This window comes from Hippopotamus amphibius, chromosome 4, assembly GCF_030028045.1.
Source record: "Hippopotamus amphibius kiboko isolate mHipAmp2 chromosome 4, mHipAmp2.hap2, whole genome shotgun sequence".
NCBI classification, from domain to species: domain Eukaryota; kingdom Metazoa; phylum Chordata; class Mammalia; order Artiodactyla; family Hippopotamidae; genus Hippopotamus; species Hippopotamus amphibius.
In genome coordinates, this window is record NC_080189.1 from 107,392,591 (window position 1) to 107,417,153 (window position 24,563).

The 24,563-nt window shown below is 46.2% G+C and overlaps 1 protein-coding gene and 1 non-coding gene across 5 annotated transcripts in view; one reads left to right on the forward strand and one right to left on the reverse strand.

Annotated features, from left to right (window-relative positions):
* The window catches only part of DIP2C (disco interacting protein 2 homolog C), a 368,761-nt gene that overhangs the window by 215,119 nt on the left and 129,079 nt on the right, over positions 1 to 24,563 (reverse strand). The window lies entirely within an intron of this gene.
* Positions 21,486 to 21,592, forward strand: LOC130852895 (U6 spliceosomal RNA). Its single transcript, XR_009053595.1, has one exon. It is a non-coding gene; the product is annotated as a U6 spliceosomal RNA (small nuclear RNA).

Consider the following 24,563-nt stretch of genomic DNA (forward strand, 5'->3'; position numbering starts at 1 on the left):
CGTGGGAATCACATTCACTGACGGGCTGCCACAGGCAGCATCGTCACCCTGTGACGATGAGTGAGTGGATGCACAGACAAGGTTCACACTCTGAACACAGCAGCGTGCCTCAGGTCACCGGGAAGACCTCACAGGCAACGAGGTCTGGGATGCGCAGAGGCTCACGCTTCACACATCCAGGTTTACAGAGCTCAGCCCAGGCCTGAAGCTTCTGCCTCAGGAACCTCAGGAGTGAGAAAAGCCACTGGGAGGTAGGCTGCAGATACCAGATTCCAGGCTGCCGGTCCAAGCAGCGTGACGTACGGAGCTGTTCCACCCAACAGTCTCGCCGCAGAGTCCCTCGGATGGACCGTCCCATGTTGGGGGTCAACCTCCACAGCCCACAGTCCTCCTTGAGGGGATGGGACATGAAGAACCACCCCTCCTCTGTGTCTCGTTTAAGCTCCCTGTGTAACCCCCTCCCCCCACTTCTGCGCTTTAACTTCAGACTCTCCAGAAGAAGCCCAACGTCCAGCCTGCCATCCTCTGAACCGGCTCGTGCCAGGGGTCCTTGTGAAAGCCCACCTCCGATAAACAGGCGGACGACAGCTCGTGGTGCTTCTCTACAAGCATGTTCATGATGCTCGACCGTAACATCACACAGGGAGATGAACTCTGGCATCAGCTGCCCCTCAGATCACTGCGCAGGGACTCGCAGGTGGGGCTCACCAGGCTCTGCCACACCCCTCGCTGCCCATGCCGGGGGCTCCTGACACGGAACCTCAGGGTGGTGTCTCTCACCCACCAAGACACGGTGGTGATGAGAGTCAGTTCCTAAAGGTGGAAACCCCACCAAACACAGCCTGCTCCCGCAGCTGCTGAGTGACACGGTGCTCACAGGCTCTGACGCTTACAGAGCTGCCTTCCCCTGTGCTTAGAAATCTGGGCAGCAGGAAGACTGTTATGGCCCCTCATTCAGACGAAGACCCACACCTGGCCAGTCGCCACTCAACCCTCCTCTGGGTTCCCTCCTGGGGCTGTGGGCAGGACTCCAAGACCCTTATTAACTCCCTCTGCCTCTACAGTGAGCACGTGCACCCCTCGTCCCTGTCTCCCACTGGGCGCTCCACTACTGCTGTTCACATGTTCACAAAGTAACACATAAAGAATGTTCCCAGGACACACGTGGGCAGTCAAGACATGGTCTACACAAGGTCGACTGCTAGCTGACTCTATTCAAATGTCATCTAGTATGTGCCAAATGGATGCGGGCACTGTGGGAAGAAGAGCTGTGGGGAATCCTGAGATGACTGGGAGTGGAGGGCTCCCTGGACCAGGGCTCCCTGCAGATTCCCTTCTCTGGGTGAAGGTGTGATCCCCAGAAGTAGTAAAACACACAATTCACCACTAAGGAGAGTCGTATTAACCTCTTATCAGCCAGTAGCTATCATGACAGATGATCAGGTAATCACTGATCAGTGATTTGAGATACTGTAATGGGATATGAGGACAGACATAGGGACAAAGTAGGAATGCAGCACCAAGATCAACAGGGGTGGGGGAGGGCAGGGCCAGGTGGGAATATTTTTCAGTAGGAGGGTCTAAAGAGTGGCAGGCTGGTGTGACACTGGATGCCAGCAAGCCCACAATTTTACTCCAAGTGGTCCCCAATGGAGATACTCTCCCTACCCTCAGGCAGTCCTCCTGTGGCGGTTCATTACCTCACCCTGAGTGTCTAGAGAGAAGATGTTCCCAGGGCAAGGGGTCTGGATTTCACTGCCCCAGGAAGAGAAAGAAACCACCCACACAACACCTAAAAGTCAGTCTGGCTAAGGAACCTTGAATTTGAGTGTGAGTTTACAATGTATCAGCAAATCAGAAACTAAATTACCTCTTTTACAGTCAGTGAAATAACTACCTAATATATTGATCTGTGGCAACTCCTTCCTTGGGGGATCTTTAACATAGTAATGATAACCAGTCTCTACTGAATTCTTAACTGGGTTCCATGTGTTCTGCTATGACTTTACATGCATCAGTTCTATCCAACAGCAGCAAAATCCATGAAGGAAGCTTCATGGGATCATCACCAACAGAGATGAGGAAAACAGGCTTTGGAGAGGCGGATACAACCAGACTGAGTCCCACATCTGTATCTCCAAGAACCCTGCTCTGTATTCTACACCTCAGGAGGCCTGGCTTTGTTTGTTTTGTTTTTTAAAGTCCTTACTTCACTCAATTTCCCTCTTTCCTAAACCTCCTATGTACCCTGAATACATACGTATCACTTCACTGTAGGTGCACCGCCGTGTGCTAATAAAGCAACGGTGTTTCCCTCTATCAGATTCTTCTGCTTTCCGTAAGCCAGGCAGGCGTGGAGACACAGCACTAGTGAAAACCCCCACAGGAGAGATAAGCAGTGACTGGTGTTTCAAACAGGGCCGGCTGACCAATAAAGATAAATTGAACAAAAACTCTTCTATTGAAATGCAGACAAAAGTCTAGAAGCACAGGGAGAAAACACCAATGAGATGCAAGCAGTTCTGTCTTCATGCATTATGATAACATCCGAGTGCTTCAGATGCCTCCGTGTACCTGCAGATTTAAACTCTGCATTATTGTTTGTCTGCTCTGAGGCTGCCTGATCAAACATCTTGGAAAGATCAGTGGTATCTAAACTGGCCCAATGTCGACATTCTGACAATCCTGAGATGGCGGCAGGGTGTGACCAGGATGGGCCTTAGTCAGGTTGAAGCACAAAAACACCACTCTTTCCATTCCTGTTTTCCTTAGATCTACTTCATCAAAACCTAGTATTTTCTCTTGGATATTAAGAGTAGCACAGTCAGATCTATCATCCTTCTAAGACACATTTTCAACACCAACTTGCTTGTCCGAGAAGTTTAAGATACACTTAAACTTTTATTGTCACTCTTAACACACACGTGCACAGCTGTTCTAGAATCCAGGGTCTTCTCAACAGCAGCATCTGCCTGCCGCTTACAGTCCTAAGCATCCAGCCACCCTACAGGAGGCTGTCACTCAACCAGCCACCAGGACAGTGAAGAGCCAGAGCGCTTGATCAGTAAGGAAATCCTTAGGAGTAGTTTTCTAAGTGATTCAATCACAACAGTGCCACAGATTCATACGGTGCTCTAATGCCTAGAAAGTGCTTTTGTATACACACCCGTGTGGTCCCGTATATAACGCCCTAAGTCAAGCCCCTTCAGCTGCAGAACTGATCTTCAATGGCTTTGCTAACAGGGGGCTGGCAGACTGAACAGAACTATATGTAAGAAAAATTCTGTGTCCTCGGATTTTTTTAAGGAAAAACTCTGTTATCACACAACCTTAATCTTAGATTCAATGTAAAGTAACCAACAATACTGTTTATAAACCAACGTGCTACTACTGCTTACCCTATACAAAAAGTAAAAAAAAAAAAAAAAAAAAAGAGAGAGAGAGAGAAAGCATGACATTTACTTTTTTTAAAAAAACCTCTTCTGGGTTCCTAATTTTCCCAAATTCATTCAGACTTAGAAATGTGTGTTCTTCAGAGAAGTACGTAGAGTAGAAAGGTGATTCTGATGCTTTCCCAGCTTCCCACCAGGAAAGTTCTCTTCCATGAGGCATCTGATCTCTCTAGGCCGGTCACCCAGTCATCCAACAGTCACAAGGACACCATGTCAACCTCCTTGCAAGGACTGTCGGCTGGAGGGGTGTGTGTGTACAAACACACACATGAGTTTTTAAAATTATCAAATATGTAACACATACTTAAGAGCTTATATATTATTTACCATAAGGACCAGTTAAAACTGGTTCAACCTCTGTGCCACAACACATGGGGTCACTGTCTTTCAGTGTTTCTACCGACTTTGAGGCTGTCATCTGTCCTGCCTACCCAGTAAGGAGCAGGGACATCGCTGCCCGTCATTCCTGGGCTTCCCATAGGCCCTGCAGTCAAGGTACAGTCACCCACTTACAACATCCAATGAAGTGTTGGACACATCAGGGTAACCCAGTTATTGCTTTTTTACCCCAATGCTTTCTCACCAACGGCCCTTAATGGGTCCTTTTACATTTTCTGTTCGTAAATATTTACCTTCCTAAGGCATATAGTATTGAAAACTTTAAAATGCAGCCCACAAATATTTATGGTTTTGGTTTGTTTCTGTTTTTTGTCCTAGAGGCATATAATTAAGGTAAACCAAATTCACAAAGATTTATAAGGGTTTCCTGAAAACTGACTTCTAATTATGAGGGGAAAAATGGCTTTCTACTATTAACACTTAAGTAGAAGAGTGTTTATGTCTTCTTTGTCTAAGGAAAGGGAGAAAAACACTGACTAATTATGTAGACGTGAGCACACATATCTGCAATGGTATCCAGACAAGTTAAGATGCGTATTCTTACAAATGTAGGTAAAAACCACTAAACAAGGTGTATGTTAAAAGCACTGGACTTTTAAGAGTCCTACACTTTCTAAATACATGTACCCAATATTGGGTATTTTCCTTCAGGGGCACTATACTTAAATTAACATTGCATTTTTTGTCACCGGTTTTAGAATCTGTGATTAGTTTTAGGCTAAAGAAATGTATTTAACTTATACTACTGAATTAATGACTTCTAGAAAAAAAGCTACTGAATTAATGACTTCTAGAAAAAAAGGCTAAACTTTGCAAGCTAAATTTTCTGGGCCTCCAATAAGCTAAAACATTTGTTTTTTAAAGTTATTTCTGTTGCGTGTTTGTGTATGTTTCCCTTGAGAATGGAAATCTTAATTTTACTCAAAAGCAACAGCCAGCTATGCAGGGTTTGAACCAAAGATTACGCTTCAGTGTGGCCGGTCACCTCAACCCTTCCTTGTGCCGACACACCCTCCAAGTAAAAGTGGTTAATTATAACCAAGAGGGAACGAGCAGAAGACGACACCATTGCCAGCGTTCGGCATCCACGCGAGGATTTACACTAGTAAATAAATACTCACCCCAGGGAAAGAAACAAACCCACCCACGTTCACTCAAGGTAGCCGGCAGATGCGTTTGCACCACAGCTTTATGTATTGCGTTCAGTAAAAGAATCTAAGTGGACCCTTCAAGAAAAACAAACTTATGCAAAGAGACAGGCATCTGCAAGCACTGATGGTTAAGACAGGACTTCACAGCCCCGCTACCCATCGTGGAGGCTACAGGATGCAGAAGCCACACTCTATGATCCCTGCTCACACAGTGAGTGTTAGAAAAGCTTCCAGGCTCAACACTGTAAAGACTCTGATGCCAGAAGTGCTTAAACCATAAATTTCCAAACAATCAGAAAACAGGAAAATGAACCAGGTCCCAGTGACACCTCCTCTTGTCCACATACAGGCAGGAACAGCATGAATGTCGGCCACAGCAGAGTGAAAAGGCCCCATTCGTCTCACTGGCTCACCGGGATGCCTATTCAATCCCACAGTGGACACCTGCCCACACTGACAAACTGCACAGTCTCCTTACCCTTCATTCTACTCAGACATTCCAACCACGAGGGAGTGTCCCCTTCACCCCTGCTGCTCACGAAATCTCAGTTTCCACTGATGTGCTCAGAGTGTTTAAGCAGCAGACCTACACCTCAGTTCAGGAAACGAAGCCAGTCAAGTGTTTCCCACTTGCTGGCACCCAATGGTCGACAGAGCACCAGCCCCGTTCAGCATCTTTCCATCTTGGTCCACAAAATCTTCACAGTCTGCCTCTGGGGCAGCTGTTGCCAAGAGAGCTCTCAAGCTGGGAGGGCCAAGCTCAGACCACCCAGGGCAGCTATCCCAGTCCTTCTAGACCACAGATTCTTCCAGGGATGGGCCTCAAGGATTAGCCCAGAGGTGTCTGTCTTCACTTCACTCTTAAGGGTCCTAGACCTCAACCTTCAGGGGCAATGCTGCTGCTTTCCCGCCAGCATTTTCTTTTTTTCTGTTCAATGCTCCCAACCACGCACTTTCCAGTCCTGGTGGCCCAGTGACTGCTGCTCCAGCAGTCCGTGTGGTTAGGACTCCCACATGACAAATGCCAGTGCTTACGTATATTATCATCTATTCCCCCAGAACTGATAATCAGGAGTCTGAGCATCGGAATTTTAGGAGACTATGCTTGCTTAGTATTGTGGAAGTGAAAGATAAGATTCTACGTGCCTACAATGACCTCATTTCTGTCGCTAAGCAACCACTGTGGTGGCAAAAGGCAAAGGGGGTTTTTAACGTCTTTCTATACAAAATTAATGCAATTTAATTTTCTCATGTCCACATTTTCAACATTTCTCACCTGGCAAGCACGCAAATACTAATTTTCAAAGAAATAAGCTATTCTATAATTTTAACATTTAGCATTATCTCTATTAAGCAAGAATTATCCCAAAAGAGACAAGATAATCCTGTTCTCACATTCACAAATTGATAGTTACATAGTTCAATATCAATTTAATGGGAAGGAAACATTTCATTTCAGGCTTCTGAACTGAAAAAAATGAACAGAATTCTGGCAAAGAGATAAACATTAATTATGTAACTATGCAAAATGCCTCAGGAAAAGTTAACAAATAATGCAATACAATTAGTTCTTTAAAATGTTATAAATGCAGCTGAGTTTTAATAGTAATTTGTCCATAGTTAAAAGTGCCACAAAAATCTTTTAAAATTTTGATAGTGAAAGAATAACCCTTCTAGTTTGCATTTTGTATCCATTTATGGTTAATACTTGGAGTAATTTTTAGCTTATATTTTTAACATATGCATAGTTATATTTACTCAGTTGAAGTATATCCCTTTCTACTCCAAGACTGATTTTCATATTATGCTGATTTTTAGTAAGTGAAGGCAGCTTTAAAAGATGTCATGTTATCTAAAAATAAGAATTTAGCCCTCAAAAAAGCTGTAAGCACCCCCGCAGGGATCGCATGGCAATAGTTTCTCCTCTGATTTCAATATGTACATCAAGATTCACTCCCTTCTCTACACACAATGGTAACCATTCACCATCAACACAAGAAACTCCTGGATCTGCTATCAGTGGACTAACACAAAACTAATGGGCCCCACAGTAGGGTTCAGCTGTAAAAGCTATGACATTAAGAACCTGTTTACACTCAAAACTAGATTGCTTTGATCTGGGTTGAGGGGATACATTGCAGGGAATCCCTCATCCGCTGGAAGGTCCACAGGAAACTGGATGTCCATCCTAAATGCTGGTGGAGCTTCCCTCCCACCCAGCCCACCCCCGCTGTTACGGAACAACAGTGTGAGAAGGTACACGAGCGCAAGGGTGGGGTGGGGGGTTCCCCAGCCCTCCTGGTGATGTCAGGACTCGACCACAAGCGTAGGAGAGGTTAGAGAAAGTCTTCCAAGTTTAATAACCTTCCTACAGACCCTCTGTCCTTGGAAATCAGTGAAGACATTACTTTGCCCATTTTAGCGACAACTACACACGTGGGAATATTTAAATATAAGACTATTCCCTGCGTGTGACAGTGCCAGCAGAATCACTCGCTCAGTAGCTGTCCCTTGTCCCTACTTGGAATCGGCACACGTTACTAATTGTGCTTCCGCTCAAAGTCCTTCTTCAAGGAGCACAGGGTATCAGATGGCAAGTGGGCTGTCACCCCACCCCACACCACAGATCAGGAAAAGCCAACCCTGGCAATAGGACACGAACTGTCGGTCCTTCTGCTTGCCACATCCTGCCAGATCCACCAGCACACCCTCCAGTTAAACAGCACCACAAGCTTGTATGTGCTTGTTCTTTAAAAATCAGAAGCAAATTCAGATTTGAAGTTAATATGAATGATACTAACTCAGTATCTCAACATAAGAGAACACAAGCAGCAGAAAGAATACACACACCAGCGAAGGGCAGTTCCTCCGAGGGGCAGCGGCTATGGCTTCAGGGGTTTTCCTGGCAACTTAAACAAAAAAAGGAACCCTGGGCCACCAACTACTTGCTACCAATGGGAAGTACATCCACTGGCCCATGGGGACAACCTTTTCCTGGAACAATCCTCAGCAGTGAGCACAGTGGGTCCTGAGTAAGCAGGTGTACAAGTCATCACCCTATGGATAATAGGGAAAACACACTTAAGCCCACATTTCAGAAGTCTGAAGATGACGTGGAGTCAGTCTAGGACCCCTAGGTGGCATCCAGCCTTTCCTGACAAGCTTGCCTCGCAGGTGATCTGCACTGAGCCCAGAATCCTCCATCCATCCCACCTCTGCATGGGGCCCATGCAGAGATGCAAGGCTCGCCAGGGACCCAACTCCCAGCTCCAAGGCCATCACCAACCTGAAAAAGCTGTCTGGACTCTTTCCAGAGATGGCTGTTGGATATAACAATTCACCCCCACCAGAGCTTTTTCCTCACCTTGGGGGTTTTAAAAGAGGAATGCAGAAATTCAGGTCTGGTGGGATGGATGTCTGACTCCATGGAAACACCCTAATGCTGGACTCAGCCACCCTGCCGAGGCCACACGGCCTCTACGCTGCAGCTCAGTGCTGCAGTCCCTTCCCACTCCGTCCCTACAGCTCCTTATTCCACACACAAGTCCCCACCTTGCCGAGCCCATTCTCATTCCCTGGAACACCTCTCCCTCCCTCTCTGAGCATCTACTGTATTCATCAAATCTAATCCAAGGCAAACTACATTTCCTACCATACCAAGGTAAAAATACGCTCATCAAACTAGGCTGCTCCCTCGATTACAAAGCGCATCCCCATTTCAGGGACTGTAAATGAAACAAACGGAGGAGGGGCTGATAGGAGTCGTAAGGTCTGTGGATTTTTTTCTCCCTGAAGGTTCCTCTCACCACACCAACCTGCCAACACTTGTCACACCTGGCGGGAGAGCACCCTGAGGACAGGTGCGGTGGCACCTGCTCTCACTGCCGCGCCCCGGAAGGGCTGGTGCACTACAAGTCTCCTGTTGGTGACCGTGACGAAAGGAGTCCTCATTATACTCAGGTCCGTGAGGGGAAAAAACAACTAGACAGCAAAATGCGGACACCTTCCTAATGAATTTTTTTAAAATATTTATTTATTTGGCTGCGTCGGGTCTTCGCTGCGGCACACGGGATCCTCGCTGAGGCGCCCGTGGGCTTCTCTCCAGCTGTGCTCCAGACCACTCGGGCTTGCCCTGCAGCATGTGGGATTTCAGTTCCCTGACCGGGGATCAAACCCGTGTCCCCTGCATTGGAAGGCAGATTCTTAACCACTGGACCACCAGGGAAGTCCCATCTAATGAATTTTTGAAAGATGAGACTGGATGCCAGTCATCATTTTCCATCAGAGTTGGAACAAAATCAATACTGCAAGCAAAGGTGTCAGTAGCAGACAGAAGGCCCCTTTCTTTTACAAACATGCCTACGTTACACTGAATTTATGTCACGGCACCCTTATTTGCGCTGCTATAAAAGGTCACCTGTTGATACCAGCAACAAGCCAGAGGGTTAGGCAACACTTACGTGCCCTCTAAGAGTCAGAGGCAACCTGGAAGGCTCTCCAGTGCAATTCTACTGGAAAGAAATATATTATGTCAGTGAAATCTGACGTCTAGTATTCAACCTCCATGTGAAGTTCAGACGTCAAACAACACAGAGACTCTGCCAGAGCTTCGCGGAGCATGGCTGGCCGGGTGGGTGGGCTTTGAGGGAATTTTACAGATAAAGGAAGCATTAACATCCACCTTCCCCTCCAGCTGAGGAGAAGCACCCAGCTCCAGAATCAGGGTATCCCACAGAACTACTTGTGGTCCTGCAATGGGCTGCAAGGCACCCAGAAACACTGTCCAGCTGAGTCGCGGAGAAGTGACTAAGGAACCTAACACTGTCTACTCAGGCAGCACTTTCCCTTGGACACCAGGGCCAGTGCAGACTCACAGCAGCACAGCCCTGTGCTCCCAGACGAGTGTGCAGGTCTGCAGCACTGATTTCATAGCACTTCTGTCCACAAGAGGCTCCGTCCCCTCGAGAACTCAGTTTGGTGGAAAACTAAACCTAAACGTCCAAGAAGTAAGTTGGGAATATACCAATAGGGTGACTGCCACTGCCCCAGGGGACAGGGGAGGCAGGAGAGGCCCCCAGAGCTGGTCTGATGAAAGTCCCTGCTCGGAGCAGTAACAGGGCTCCTCCCTTTATTTAGACGGCAAACCTCTGACTGCAGCAGCCCATTCCTCATCTCCTCTGACTCTCTAAGTACACAGTTGTACTATTAGGAGGAATTGAGAAGGATTGTTTTAGATCAACCCACTCCAAGTGTATCTGAAGACCATTTCACTATTTAACCCACCTCAACAGTCATCATTTTATGGGAACTCCTACGTCAGATCTTCACACCTGGGTTCTGTGCGTGGAATTAGCGTGACCTTTTCAAGCTGCCCATCCAGGACCCACTTCCCTCTGCTTGCTGACAATGGGCCGACTTTTCTTCGATACCCATCCTCCCAGGTAACCGAGGCCAGAGCCAGCCAGCGTCTGATGTCCTCCCGGCCACGGGGTCTGGGCTGGTCCTCAGGCCAGCACTCCGCCTCCCCACCACTGCCCCTGGGTCCTGGAGGGCCCACAGAGGAGCATGTTCTGGGGCTGCTGCTGTGCGCTGGCCACAGGGAGTGCGCTGTGGATAAGGCCGTGCATGGGAGGAGCCAGAGCCCGGGCTGGACTGAAGCCGATAAATGAGCAAAGCATAAGCCTGCCCCACTTCTGAGCTTCCCAGGCTCACAAACCCACTCACACAGTCACCGATGCGTCCAGCGGGGCCTCTGCTCCTGAGGTAAGACGTCACAGGTAGACAAGCCGCACTGACCACATTCCTATCACAGGTCTAGGACAGTGGCATGGCCTCTCTCAGGGCCCTATCACCGTCAGCTTCATCATCAAAACTGGGCTGAAATCTAACCCTTCCACAAACATGACTGTGAGTTGAGTACAGGGAGGACAGACACGGTCTCTTACTGTCTGTAATATTCCTTCCCTGCGTGCATCCAGTCACAGATGCATGATGTGGTTAGAAGCCATGCTGCTGCTTCTGCCACTGCAGAGGGAAGGGGTCGACGCTGACACCAGGGAAACCAACCTAAGCCGCCCAAATCCTGAGGGTGACAAGGTATTTTAAACAGTTGCTTCTTCCACAAAAACCTTGATCCTGTCTTGGTGATAACAGAGAAAACATGAAGCTTCACTCAGAGAAAAATGGTGCTTTTCCCCACAATGCAAGTTCATGAATAACCAAGGACATGCGCACCGCTTCCTGGTACAATTCACTTGACTTATACCTTGAAAAATATCTGAATTAATGTATAGTACTAAAACATAGTACGTGCAACAAAATTTAGAAAGGCTGTGTGAAATTTCAGTAGATTCAAAGATTTTGAACCAAGATTGCTAGCTAATAAGCTAAGATAGTGGACAATTTTTATATATAGATCAGGGTCCATAACTAATTGGGGTGATATAGTGATATTGGAAATTCCACTGTTAAATTTAAAACATGGACATACCGACAAAATTATCAGAAGTAAAAGTGAAAGATCAAATAGAATACAATTTTTAAGTAGTATTAATACAGAGCTTAAAACAGCCATAATGTGCATTATATATTTTAAAGACTTGTATGTATACGCAGAGAATTATTAGAGGTTAATTTAAGATGGGGAAGAAAAAAGAAAGTCAGAAACGAATTTTGGATGACTTCAGCATTACAAAAAAAAAAAAGTATTTCCATATCCAAGTGGCCTTGAGTGAGAACACTTACATAAAGATGCATATCCTAACTTTAAACAGTTTGGGGTGTCTATGGGAAGAGACAGTGTGTCTCCTGGAAATACATGAGTTCTTTCAACCTAACTGGACCATGAGGCCCACGGGCCTTCCTGATGTGCATCACATCATCTTCTCTGCTCTCCATCACTTGGCCCTGCACATTTCCTCTCTCTGTGCTCAGAGCCTGGGGTGATCAACACCCCAACACTTTATCATCTTTCTGTTCTGCTGCCATCAACTATTAGCCACAGAACATTCACTTCTGGGCACATAAGCAGAAAACTGGAAAGTTACAAAATCTTTTAGCTTTTTAAAATTTTGCCTTTTCAGATAACACAGATGATCCGAAAAGTTAACAGATCTTAAGCACTGACTATACTTCCAACATTTGTTAATATACTGTATTTCCTCTACCTTAACCTATGTTTTCACATCTGATCAGCTCACCCTGGATTACTTCAATAGCCTCTCAGCTCCAACTGCCTATGCAGACCACAGAGTGCACCGGAGGGCCCCAGATGCCACTGTCAGGCTGTGTTTCAGATGAGCAGCCCAGGGCCCTTCACAAGGATGACATGCAAATTCATGAAGTGTTCCATACTTTCAAAAACAAACACCACATGATGTCACTCACATGTGGAACCTAAAATACGGCAAAAATGAACCCGTCTACAAAATAGAAACAGACTCAGACACAGAGAACAGACGTGTGGCTGCCAAGGGTGGAGCGCAGGAGAGGGACGGACAGGGAGTTTGGGGTTGGTAGATGCAAACTATTACATTTAGAATGGATAGACAACAAGGCCGTAGTGTGCAGCACAGGGAAGTATATGCAATACCCTGGGATAAGCCATGATGGAGAAGAGCACATGTGTATAACTGAATCACTTGGTTGCACAGCAGAGATTGGCACAGCATTGCAGATCAACTACACTTCAATAAAATAAAACAAATCAATTAAAAAATAAAGTGCTGTCTGATACAGGTCACTGGTCAATAAATATCCATAGGGCACAAACTGTTGGCCACATTTAGCAGTGATAATGTTTTAAGGGAAAAGCTTTAAATTCAGTGAATTTAGATATCCCTCAACGTTTAAGCCTTCTGACACTTGCTAATTGAGAATGCTACACATGAATATTACAAAATCACGACGAGTGTGTAAGTCCTGGAGCTCTACACACTTCCACACGTGCAACGTGATACACTAACACACAAACGTTCACCCCTTAGTTCACACTTCAGCATTTTCACAAATTTTTGAGCCCAAATTCCCTAATTTTCACAACTACCAGTGAATAAACATCTACATCACTGTAAAGTTAAAAGCACTGGCTCTTTAAAGCCAGTGAGTCTGACTTCAGGTCGTGCAAAATGAGGTTTACTTACCTCAGACAAACCTAATCAGTGGACCAGTGGTGACACTGCCCTCATGAGTCCCACAATCTCACATTCAAGCAAAGCCATGCTGAACACGAGGATTCTTTATTGTGATTCTGCTTTGCAGGGAAGGCTGCACGTAACAGCTCTTGGTTTCTGACTCCCTATGTCACACACAGCTCTATGCATCAGGCTGTGCGGCTCCTGGTGCCAAAGGATGGGTCAGGTTGAAAACATAACCCTGCAAACCCTGACCCAAACTGTCCCAGGTATAATCCCATCTGTGCCACTCTGGTCTCACTCCTGGTCACAATGCTGGAGCCACTACCCATAAGATGAGAAGTCAGAGCAAGGTGATCTCTGCATCCTGCCAGTTCTGGAGTTCATCACTGATCCTGTGGTTAACTTCTCAATGAATTAGCGAATGTCACTGTTAGGTTCTGAGTAATTTGGCTAGATGTACAATAACAGGGAAACCCTGGACACAACACCACAGGCCACTTCCCTCACACAGACTTTAACCACTAATATGTGTTTTTTTCCTTTTAAATAAGCTTTATTTTTAGAGGCTTTTAGGTTCACAGGAAAATCAAGAGGAAGGCACAAAGATTTCCCACGTGCCCCCTGCCTGCCTGCCTGCCCCACCATCAGCATCCTCCACCAACGAGGTCCCCCACCAGACGCGACATCTATTAGAGCTGGTGAACACATATGGACCCGTCACCGTCAGCCAGAGTCCACAGCTGGCATTAGGGTTTGCTCTTGGTCTTGCACATTCTGTGCACTTAGGGTTCTTCCATGTCTCTTCATGGCTTGATAGCTCTTTTTTTTAGCTGAAAACATTCCACTGTCTGGATGCACACAGTTTATTCACCTACTGAAGGACAAAACTTCCAAATTTTGACACTTACGAGTAAAGCTGCTATAAACATCCGTGCACAGGGTTTTCTCTTGGACATAAGTTTTCAACTCCTTTGGGTAAATACCAAGACACATGATTGCTGGACCATATGGTAAGAGTATGTTCACTTTTGTAAGAAACACCAAACTGTCTTCCAAACTGGCTGTACCATTTTGAATTCCTACCAGCAGTGACCGAGAGTTCTGGTTGCTACACACTCTTACCAGCATTTGGTGTTGTCTGTGTTCCAGATTTTGGCGATGCCAGTAGGTCTGCAGGGATATCTCATTGGTTTAATTTGCATCTTCCTGATGACACACGATGTGGAGCATCTTTTCATAAGCTTATCTTCCATCTGTATCTTCTTTGGTGAGGTGTCTTTTCAGATCTCGTGTCCATTTTTTTATTTGGGCTGTTTGTTTTCTTATTGAGTTTAAAGAGTTCATTGTGTATTTTGGATGACAGTCCTTTATCAGGTGTCTTTTGCAAATATTCTCTCCCGTCTGTGGTTTGCTTTCTTGTTCCCTTGATGCTATGTTTTTAATTACACAGAATATGGACTTCCCAGTTCACCTCAATTTTCATCACTTCCTACTGTTGTTAACCTCTCTCCCTCCCCAGGCCTCTTCTGACCCTGCTTCCCTAGTTTTCATGATTTTCAACATGAAACATCATTCTACTGAAGGGAACAAAAGGCAGAAGGGCTTGCAGCCTTGGGGCAGGAGGCACACATCACATTGGGATGCCCCTCAAGTCACACGCCAAGCAAAGTACCTCACAAAACCTAAGCAAGGAGCACGGGCCCACGTCTCAGGCTGGGAGTTCTCTGCTATACCAGCCAAGCAAGTAGCCTGAACCTCAAAACCCCACCAACTGGGGCAAACAACTTTCACTGCAGAAGGCTTTCAATTAAGAATCTGAAGGGCAATGCCTTGAATGAGAAAACAGTAATTGCTCTGAATTGTTTGCATGGTTGCGGTTTTTGTTTGTTCCTTATGTAAGGAACCTGAGAGCACAAACCAGGACTTCTGAGCCTGGACCTAAAAATTCCAGCTCAGGGGAGCCTAACAATTTCAGGAACCTGAGGGGTAGGGCCAATAGGATCCCGCAGGAGCTTGAGGACGAGCGCTAACCATGTGGTCAGTGTCAGTCAGCTAGGGTGTGGCCTGGGGCTGGCCACGTGCCGTGCCCTCTCCTCTCCTGGGTGTCACACAGCTGTGACTCTGGGGTATCTTGGACGCACCCTGCAGTGTGACCCACCCACCCCCCTTCTGGCCCCAGGACTTAATTTCCATGCTGAGGCTCCTGAAGGAGCAGCCTTTACGACCCCAAAGAGGCTGGACCGCAGATGCCCCTGGGACCCATCTGGTGCTGTTCTGAGCAACCAAGAGCTTCCAGAAGTGGCTGCAGACAAACTTCAGTCTCCAAAAACTGAAATGTGCTGTGTAAAACTAAGAACGTGGGAGAAGACAATTCAAGGCAATCCCTGCTCAGGTTTGAAAGAGTAGTTGAAAAGTCAAGTATGAGGAGATAGGAAACTCTTTTAATTACCCTCATAGTCATAACTAAAAATCACTGTAATAGACATATCTCTAATTAGAAGTATTAGAATATTTTAAAATGTATAACACAGGAAATAAACCATAAACAAGTAAGCTTTCAAATCTGACAGTCACACTAATCTTGCTGACAAAAGAGGTCTCTGAAGCGGGTTATTATCCTCTAATTCTCTACGGAGATTAAAATTAAGTCCTAGCAAACACGGTTCTCTGAAGTGCCAGCATTTACTTTTAAAATAAAGGACACATTATCACTGAATTTATTTTTTAAATAATCACTTTTACTTAGAAATGCTACAACTTGCTAACCTGGCATCCAACATTAATAGGAGTTAATTAGTTTAAGCACTAGTGAGCTTATTTATTTTAATGGAAATACTGAATAAGAAAAAAACTGCTTTAGGGACCTTCAACATTTTAAACCATAATATTCTCTATTTCCCTCTACTCAGGATTAAGGAGGGGTGTGTACAGATGTGTTCAAAGCCATCTGGATGGTCCACACATACAGCTTAAGACAGAGTCGCATTTCCAAAGTCAGAAGGTCAAAAATGAATCCCAGATACTGTGAATAAGGCCACTCTGCACTAATGTGTACTGAAAGTATGTCATGTGTCTGTAACGTGGATGGAATATCCTCATGAGAGACAACCTAGTCTAAAATACAGAAGAGCACTGTTAATGAGCCACTGTCCTTAAAACCACAGAGTAATATTTCAGTGACAAATCATTTTATATCAAATTTAAAACAACCATTTGAATAAGTTTTGTCACATTTTCATACTACATTTCAGAATTTCTAAAGCTCCTAAACCCTCAAAATGAAATAGAATCTGACTTAGACAATCTCCACATCACAAACAGATGTGTATCAAAAGCGACTGAGAGTAAACTTTTTGATGGAAATTTGATGGAACTTTTTGATGGAAACCTGTCACTGCCACCTGACAGGTTCTCATCCTGAGGAGCCCCTGTGGCCGAGGCTGGCGTATCTGCCAGGCCAAGCGAAGCCCGACTTGCTACTGTGGATAGTATCTTATACCATGATGTAACTGCTTCTGTGATTAGATAGGACATGCCACAGTGGGTTACAAGTGTCAGATATCAAGTGTAGTGTGACGAGGTCTGATTACGTTCCTTGGTTATTTGCTACTCAATTCAAAATAGCTTTCTGAACCCAAGGGACAAGCACCTCTAACTGGTAAGGTTCTGCTTTCTTTACAGAATAGTCACCAAATGACCATTTTGCAATTGCTATTCTCATCAGAACTTGAGGCCAAAGAAAAGGGGAAAGTAGCAGCGGGGAGGGAGTGACTCCGAATTTGTAGGAGGCTAACCAGCTGCTTGAGGGGGCGCAGAGGCAGGGTGTCCCTCCCCATGAGTTAAAAGTCATGCCATGACTAAAATGTTAGTAAATAGTAGATTAATTAGCAATAAAATGAATGCTTTTACTACAAGTGCACAGAGACAGCGTGCCGCACATGCTGAAAGCCAGGTAACAGCTGCTGGGTGTGAGGAATTCTGGGTCTGACTCGCAGCCCTGGGGAAATCACTGCATCCTCCGCGAGGACACGTCTGGAAAACTTCAGAGGCGCAGAAAGCTCGTGAGATGAATGGCTGCAAAGGTCCCAAGGGCAAAGCCTGTTGTGCTCCAGTCAGGAAAACGGACTTTTGGGAGGAAGCAGCCAGTCATACGATGATGCTGATAGCAGCATAAGGGTGTGGGCTCCCCACTACACTCAAGCACAAGTCCCAAATTTCCGTGAAGAAATCTGAAGAACAGGCTGTAACTGGTGACAATTCCATAACTTATTTTATGGACAAACTGGATGAACACAGGCGTCCCCTGGGTGACAGAAGGATCAGCCCAGGACCTCAGTCTAGAATGCAGATAGCCGCTCTCAGCATTGCTAGGCACTCTCAGCACTGTTAGTAATTCTTGACCTAAACGAGTAAATGCACGTTTTAAACCAGAAGGAAATGTGAGCCTCCCTGGTGCACCTTCTGAAACATTCTTGTCCAAGGGCCAGTCCACCTACCCTGCCAGGAAGCTCTAGTATCAAGGCCAACTTGGATGCGGGACAAAAACAAATCCAAGAAAGTGGTAGCGCTGCGTCCTGGAGCCGGCATCCCCTCCCCTCGCCCCTCCCGAGTCCTGTTGTCTCCACGTCCCTCGTCCCTCCGTGCCATGACACCCCCTCAGAGTGGGAAACTCAAGACACGCTGCCTCCACGGGAGGCCCAAGCAGAAAAACTGCTTTCTAAAGGCGTCTGGATGAGTAGACACTGCAATTGGCCACAAACAACTTAAAATAAACCAAGGAAGTGCTCTGTTCCTTCAAAATAGTCTCTTTTCAGTAGGTTGCACAGCCTCCTAAAATACTGTTTATGGTGCTAACATGTTTATCGAATGTTTGCTTCTACTCAGGAACAGAGATGGACCGTGGCGGAATTACAAAACGGCATTATTACTGACATCCAAAGAAACGGAGCGTTCAATATACTAAAAACATTTTAAAAATCCTTTCTAATAGGTGCTCCACCATGATGCCCAAACTCACGTCTTCAATACAATACTGACAGACTGCAGAGGAAGCTGCTGGCCACCCCTCCCCAGTGTCCTTTCTCTTCTTCCTGGAGTAATAAACCTCAAACACAATATCCATCAGCCTCTCCTCCTGCTTGGTGAGGCCTCGGGATCAGGAATTAACCAGAGTGTGACCTGGTCAGGCACAGCTCAGATGGGGAAGGCACGGTCCACCCTCTTCCCTCCTCTCCTTCCTACTGTCTGGAATGAAAGTGGGGAGCCTGGTCCCTGGCAGAGCCTAGACAGCAACCAACAACCTGCCCCATACCTGCTCACCTTTACCTTACAGAGAAAGATCCTTGACCTAGCGTCTCTATTATGAAACATGTTTGTTTCCATTTCTTTCGAAAAACTCAGAAATAAGAAGTGGGTGTTTTGCTGATTGACAGCATCTTAATTATTTAAGGGTTTGGATCAAACAAAGCTGTAACAGAAAAAAATAGAATCCTGTTTCAGGAGAGCAAATGCCAGCCTGACGCACCACTAATGGGCCACATGGCCTCAGGGACTCAGTCACTGCATCTCACGGTATTTCCTATCTGCTCGATCATCAGCGACCCTAAATTACAGTCGTTCTCAAAAGCCAAATCTAAGAACAAGTAAGAAACCAGTTCCTGGTTGTGGGGAGGAGGGAGACATGCCCGCTATTCCACTCCATGCCCACCTCCATGGACAAGCTGAAGCCGCCTCAGGATGCAGGGTCCCGCAGAGCAGGCCGCTGGGTCAGCACACCTTCCAGGCCCGCAGCACAGGCAGTCCACCCTCCCACCATGCATGTTCCCGAGGAAAAGGCAGCATGGCCCAAAGACACCTTCTGCCTGAGGACAGCACGTGTCATGGGTCACCTGGCCCTGCAGTAAGCTTTCTGCCCCCAGAACCGTCCCCCCAGTTGAGAGACAGGCCTGGAGAGAAGGGAAACATAAGCCGATGAGGACAAAGGAGCTGAGAAAATCACTCATCCTGACATGAACCGTTACCTACTCCAATATGCCTGCCAGACCCAAATGTCTAACTGGTCATGTGACATAAATTCCTTGAGGGTGTTTAAGTAAGACACAAAATCATCAACATCCAGGACTCCCCACAATGCACACTCTTCACAAGAAGGCCAGCACTCAGTGCAGGTGCGTCCCTGTAGGTCCCCGTGGGTTTTCTCTTACATGTCTCACCCTGAGCTACACGTGTCCACATGCTGATGTTCTGCTGTGATGTGTGGTGAAGTCAGCATGAACCAACCACAGAACGCACAGCAGACCACAACTTTATTTTACTGCTCAAGATAAAACAGTTAAATCTGGCAACACGTGAACTGTGGTCCCAAGCCACAAACCCTCAACTCAAACCTTCCACCCCAAATGCTGCTGAGAGCACGTGAATTCACTCAAGCGCTTCCTGCATCAGCTCGGGAGGCAACACCATACGTGTCTGTGGACGTGCATGTGTACGCATATATACATATTTGTGCCACATTGCCTACATCTATCTTCCAAGCCCGAGTAAACTTCTGTCCTGGGCACTGATGGTGTGCAAATAACAGTCAGATGGATGCGACATGAGTTTCCTAGGGTTGCCATGACAATCACCATAAACTGCAAGGCTTAAACAACAGTTTATACTCCCCGTTCTGGAGGCCAGCAGTCCCCAATCAAGGTGTGGGCAGGGCCACTCCCTCGGGAGGCTGTATCAGAGGAGCCTTCCTGACTCTCCCAGCTTCTGAGGTCCCCTGGCGTTCCTGGGCTTGTGGCTGGATCACTCCAGTCTCTGCCTTGTCTTCAAGTGGCCTTTCTGTGTTTCGGTGTCTCAGACCTCCCTCTCCTTTCTCACAAGCACACCAGTCATCAGATGAAGGGCCCACTCTAAGACCAGGATAAATCTCATTTGGGATTCTTATCTGTTTCCCAATAAGGTAACACTCACAGGTACCGGAACTCAAACCCATCTTTTGGGAAGACACAATTTAACGTAGGACAGATGCTGAAACAGCCAAAGGGATTACAGAGGCAGAAGCCATCGTGAGAGGGTGTGAAGACAGAAGTAGCCCTGAGTTATTTTTGGAAGTCTAATCAGTTTTTACTGATTAAACCTTCCTGCCAGCACGTCGTTTCTATGCGGACAGAAAAGAGAGTGTGAAATCTGAAGCAGAAAGGTGAAGATCTGAAACCATGTTCTTTTTCTTGAGTTACCATGGTCCCATTTTCAATTTTGAAGTATTTCAAAGCCTCACTTAAAAATCACTAGCTAACACATGTAAGTTTTTCACTTTCTTCCCCTCACAATGCATTACACATGCCACTATAAGACCACTTGTTTTGTAATAATGGGTGATAAACTAAAAATTTTCAGTATCTAGGTATCAGCGCTGTGTCCTACTCAGCTTTTCATCCTCAGCACGGAGCATAACAGGCCCAGTTCGTCTTCATTAAACACCCACCGTGTGGCCTGGAGGAATTTGCCTTGCTGAGAGGCCTCCTTTGTTGCAGTTTGATTTACCCCATGGGGTGGGGGAGGCCCACAGAGTGAGCTGATAATCAAAATCACACCAAACATAAGGCCACATGAAGGATGTAAGAAGAAGTCAGAGACCCCTGTGACTGCTCCGGAAAATTTATGTCAGATTCTTACGGGTACCTGAAGGACCCTGTAAAACCTCTTTAAAAACTCCCATTGTTAACCAACAGGAATTATGGCCCTGGCATAGATGCCTGGTTCTTTCAGGCCCAGCACATTCCCTCCTAACGCCCAGGGAGGCAGAGCAACGAGAGGCCGCAGGTTTGGCTCCAGGGCGGCCGGTGGCCTGTGCAAGGTTGCTCGGTGCTCCTGCAGTCCACTGGTACAGGTGTCATCCCCACCCAACCAACCTCCCTGTTTCACCCTCAAATATGACTCCCGAAGACACAGACTAAGAAACATGACAGGCCCAGCAGAGCCCTGTCCCCCAGTCCCAGTCCTCCTTAACAGGCAGGCAGGCCTCCCATCCGTGAAGTAATTTCAAGTTCTAAGCTCTCTATGTCCACCTCCTGGGGGTCCTCTGGGGTCAGACAAGGTCACAATCACGGGTCCCTCCCAGGGAGCAGAGGGGATCATTACTGGGAGGTCAACGCTAAGAAGCCTCAGAGTGGGAGTGGTCAGGGTGGCCAACCAGGCTCTCAGATCTCAGTTGCCCTCAGTCAGCCTGTTTTACCCTGGTTCTCAAGTCTAACTTAAGAACCTCAAATATAAGTCTAAGAACCTCAGAATAGCCAGAAAAGGATATAAACACTGCAAGGTTCTGATTTATAACTTTTTTAAATAAAAAACCTGTACCTGTGCTCGCTTCGGCAGCACATATACTAAAATTGGAACGATACAGAGAAGATTAGCATGGCCCCTGCGCAAGGATGACACGCAAATTCATGAAGCGTTCCATATTTTTTACTCAGCTATAAAAAGGGATGAGATGGAGCTATATGTAATGAGGTGGATAGACCTACAGTCTGTCATACAGAGTGAAGTAAGTCAGAAAGAGAAAGACAAATATTGTATGCTAACTCACATATACGGAATCTAAAAATGGTACTGATGAACTCAGTGACAAGAACAAGGACGCAGGTGCAGAGAATGGACTGGAGAACTCGAGGTTTGGGAGGGGCCGGGGGGTGAAGGGGAAGCTGAGACGAAGTGAGAGAGTAGCACAGACATATATATACTACCAACTGTAAAACAGATAGCCAGTGGGAAGTTGTTGTATAACAAAGGGAGTTCAACTTGAGGATGGAAGATGCCTTAGAGGACTGGGACGGGGAGGGTGGGGGGGACTCGAGGGAGGGTGGCGGGGGGGGGAGTCAAGGGAGGGAGGGAATACGGGGATATGTGTATAAAAACAGATGATTGAACTTGGTGTACCCCCCAAAAAATAATAAATACATAAATAAAATTTTTTAAAAAAACCTGTACCTATTAATACTTCTACCAACAACTGTACCAATGCAAGCACGAGGTAATGTGATTTTTGAAAAATTTGCTAATTAGAGATGGAAAAATTAGCATATCACTAAGTTAAACCTGTGTGAAACTAATAAGACACAACTTCTTTCCACCTGTTTGTTAACCTTCTCTACTACCTCAGCTGCGGAGCGTTCACTCGTCCACCTTTGCACAGTTACCACTTAGTCTCAAGGCATTTCTTAACCACTGGAATAAGCCCTTCATAAAGTAATTACATTAACCCTTTAATCCCTCACTGTCTTTGATTATTTTTATTTATTTTGTTTGGATTTGGAAATACAGAGGTTTTTAAAAGTTTCTGTGCAACAAATCTAGCTAATCTTGTATTAAGAAGTCACTTATACTATTTGGAAGTCCTTCCTGGTCCAGACACTTGCTATGTGTTCCATGTTTTGACAGAAAAATCACATAGAAAATTTAATTTTGTCCAATTACTGAACTAATCAACCCAATTAATTTACTGAATACATATCCATTTTTAAAACTAAACTCTTACAGAAATCACATTCATGTTCTAAGAGAGCTGTTTTGGTTTTTAAAGTAAAGTAACCAAGAGTTTTGAAAAGCAGCAATATTATATGTTAACAGGATAAAGCAGACCCTTAATATGCAAAAATACGTCATTTTAAAGCTAACCACAATGAAAAACACACCACAAAAGCCAGGAACACTGAAATATGTGACCCAGAGATACCCCAGAAACAACCCCAGGCTGGAGAGAGCCCCTGCCTGTCACGACCCCCTCACTCCTCAGGGTCTCAGCAATAAACCGCGGATCAAACACACGCAGCACCACAAGAACATTAACAACACAAACTGAGGAGGACACACATCATACGTGTGAGGACAGTTATACAAGTGATGCGTGCACTTCAACAATGAACATGCAGACTCTCAAGCCTCCATGAAAAATTACATGTCACCAAACCTCACGCACTAGGAAAGGAAATCTGCGAAGAGAGCAAGTTCAGAATTCTTATAACAGTGGCGTCATCCCCCTGCGATTATCTTGGATCTGGGTTTGAGGACATGTGCCTGGTTCACAGCAGGAAAACAAGCCCCAGGGATTTACCACCACATGACCACTGCTTCCCTCCACCATCCACAGACACAGGAGAAGATGACCTAAAAATACATCTTCAAGCCTGCAGACAGTCTTTCCTGCATCCTCTCCCCGCTGCCCTTCTCTTACTGAAAAGCTTATTAATGAGTAATCTCCGTGGGGGCCAGGAGCCGGGGTGAGCGTGGGGAGTTAGGGTTCAAGAAAGACAGAGCTCCAGTTTGGGAAGATGAGAAAGTTCTGTAAATGATGGTGTTGATGGCAACCCAACACTGTGAATGCAGGTAATACCAACGAAATGTACGTTTTAAAATGGTGAAAATGGTAAATTTTAAGTTATGTAAATTTTACCACAATAAAATTTTTTTTTATTATAAGAATAAAAAGTAACCTATAACTACTACTTCCAACTTCTTGCATCCTGTAATATCCATTTGCTTTTGAAAATATTCATCTCTATTATGGAAATGAAGATGCTGTGGTTTGTAAAACTGGCAAAATCTTTAAGTTCAAAGTTCAGCTGGAAGACGTGTGTTAGAAGTCACAGGACAAACTCAAGGTAAGAAGATGGTGACAGCGAAACGCGGTCAGGAAGGACCGAGAGATGCGAATGCCCCAAGGCACCTGGATGTGAAGTTCTGAAGATGAAGACCGAAGACTGTCACTGAATATTCACGAGGCCCAGTCAGCTGCCACCACTGACAACCAGCCTGGCCCCACGTGCTCTGTGCCCGAGAAGCACCAATAAACCCCTGGTTCTTCATACAGCCAGCTGGCAAACAGCAGCTGTGCCAGGCACGTGGGCTGTGCTGGAACCCCCGCTGCTCAGAGACAGTCCTAAAAACCGCACAACCAGGATCCAAGCAGAGGGGCCCCCACCTGGCTGTGCCCTAACTTAGTAGGTATACGCATTATCCCACCTCTTCCCTTGCTTTCTCGATGTGTGTCCTAAATCAATTTAATAAACTGTGTGACATGCGCAAGAGTCCAGTCTGCGAGCCTTCTACAATAGTTCCATGACCTCAGGGCAGCTGGCCTGGAAGGATGATTGGAGACCTCCAGTGCAGGGCACTAACTTCCCCCAGACGCATGCCTTCTCCACCGGTGTGAGCTGGCGCTGGCCCACTGCTCCAGCAAAACGGGCCCTAGAGAAGAGCAATGTTTTCGGCAAACCCCGTGGGCACCTGCAGCCCTTACCACACCTGCCAGGCCCGGCCTCCCCTGGTCCCTCCACTCCCTGAGAACCTCCTCGTCCTCTGAAATTCCTGTGAAAGCACAGCGCAGGCTTTGCCTATACCTGCTTCCTCTCTTGCTCCATGCTATCTCCATTCTGTGGAGT